This window comes from Schistosoma mansoni, chromosome 3, assembly GCF_000237925.1.
Source record: "Schistosoma mansoni strain Puerto Rico chromosome 3, complete genome".
Taxonomy (NCBI): domain Eukaryota; kingdom Metazoa; phylum Platyhelminthes; class Trematoda; order Strigeidida; family Schistosomatidae; genus Schistosoma; species Schistosoma mansoni.
Window position 1 is genome coordinate 27,275,878 of NC_031497.1, and position 2,488 is coordinate 27,278,365.

Below are 2,488 nucleotides of genomic sequence, written 5' to 3' on the forward strand. Positions count from 1 at the left end.
TGTTAATTTTTGTCTATTATTGATTGGGTGTATAATAAGGTGGAATCCATTAGGGACCTGGTATTAGTATTCATTGGACTTATTGAAACTAACCAACTATATAATCTTGATAGTAAAGATCTTGAATCACATGAAGTTAGACCACCATGGAAAACCTGGAAGCACTGGAAGACCGCTTCGTCCTATTGTGGGACACCTCAGCAACGCACATCCACCATCCCGCCTCTCGAGATTCCAACTCAGAACCTATCAGTCTCGCGCGCCATCGTTTAACCACTAGACAACTAAGTCGGTATCCAACGGTGTTAATGTCCAACTTCAACTGATCTACGAAATTGAGCGACACATCCACCAATGTCATCTGTGAGTTACTATTCTCACAACAGATTCAGCTGAACTCCACTGGTCACTGCTTCTCACTAGAACTCCAGGAAATACCTCTCAGTAAATTCTCAAAAAACAGTATGTTGATTGTGTAACTATAATGATTGACTTAAATCCATTTTGTGGGATCCTCTAGAGTCGACCTGCAGGCATGCAAGCTTGAGTATTCTATACACGTAACATTTTTATAATCGAAGTATGTCAATTCAGACAAATCAGAAGTCAATAATGAAGAGGTTTGAAGATATATTTGAAAGGTTATCGATATATATCAAGAAACGTTTAGTCTAATCCGGTCAACGGTTATAGCACGACACACCCACTGGCGATCTGATGTGGATGCATGACCGAACACCTTCAGTGAGATGTGTCTATTGGAACTAATGAGATCAGCATCACATGCTAAAGACTTACAGAACTATCTATTTTGATGATTTATTTACCGTTACAAACCTATCAGAAATTGACCACTGATATTGATGAATGACGACAATGGTATAATCTTCTCCACCCATTATCAGTATTGTTATTACTATGACTATGTAAACTGTTAATTGTATTTGATTATGTACAAACAATAACCAATTACCTTAAAACATGTTTATACATACATCTAACGTTCCTTAATCTGGTTTATTTCCCCCGTCAACAATACATGAATATAAGTTGGATTGTATTGAATCATCTTATGTTGATTCGGTTATTAAAGTAAGTGAAGTAGTACATTGTTGATGTTTTGACCGTAAGTAATGTAATCAAATACACAAGTACGAACAGTATTCGTATGTTTGAATCTTTTCAATATTTAGATTGTTTATGTTACTTAATGACTAATGATATGATTCACCAATGAGTAGTAGTGTTACTTGTTTAAAAATTGACCATTTTTTAATGATAACCAATAACCTAAACATGTTTCATTTAAACGCTATCAAGATTCAGTAGCTGAGTGGATAAAGTGATGGCGTTTCAAGCGAAAGGTACTGGGTTCGAGTCCCAGAGTGAACATCAATTCTGAGATGCAGGTACATCCAGCTGATGAGTCTCAAATAGGACAAAACGCACGTCAAACTGGATTCCACTACTAGCCATTATCCATCTTTGCTTATAATGCTTGTGAATTAAGGCTATATCGAGGCAATAGTCATAGTATGCTTATATACCAATGAAAGACTGACCAGTTGCAGTCCTAAACATCAATGGGAATATTCAAATAAACATTACTAAATGAATTTAAAGGCTACATAGTTTATGTTGAAGTTTGTCAATACATTTGGTTACTATGATAATCTTTCTTAAAATATCGTAGTTTTACGTCATGGAATGACTTTAGTTATACAATCATTGGAAAAAATAGGAAGTATTGAACAGTTGATTAGTCTGAGTATGAGAATTCTTAGAGGTTTGAATCTACAACTCCACTAGGGATGGAAACCAGGACGTTTAAGGGTTGATAATATTGTTTAACGTTTAGACTGCTAGAGTGATATCTGATGATTTCTATTCCTAACTTCCATCAGCTTGCGATACCGATTGATCAATAGGTTCTAACCCAAACCCTTCTAGTGTTAAAATGATAGGATAACTAGATATTGCGGTAAAATATAGGAATAGACTAACAGGAATTTGGATTTTATGAAGAACATCAGTCTCGTTTAGGCCGTAATTAGGCCTTGTTGATGAGCATCGAATCGACCTAAAACCAAGGTCTAGAACTTCTTATTGATTGACTCTAATTAATTAAAATCAAACAAATTGCTCCATGAAATTCATGGAACAATCCTAATGATTGAATTCATGAGTCGATTTAGGCTGGACCACCAATGAACGGCCGTTTCATCCTAACGTGGGACTACTCAGCAGTGCTCATCCACGATCCCGCATGCTAGACTCGAACCCGGGACTTTTGGTCTTGCGAGCAAACGTTTGACCTCTAGACCAATGAGCAGACACCTAGCGGTGTCACTGTATAACTTCAACTAATGCACAATATTCTGCGACCATTCTCAATTGTCTTCAATGCGTAACTGCCTCACAACAGACACAGTTGAACTGCATTGGTCAGGAATTCTCACTAGAACTCCAGGAAATACATCTTGAAACT

General features: G+C 36.8%; 1 non-coding gene across 1 annotated transcript; it reads left to right on the forward strand.

Moving 5' to 3' along the window:
* Window positions 1–1,320: 1,320 nt before the first annotated feature.
* Window positions 1,321–1,392, forward strand: Smp_tRNA_01964_Pseudo_TTC.1.1. Its single transcript has one exon. It is a non-coding gene (tRNA).
* Window positions 1,393–2,488: the final 1,096 nt, after the last annotated feature.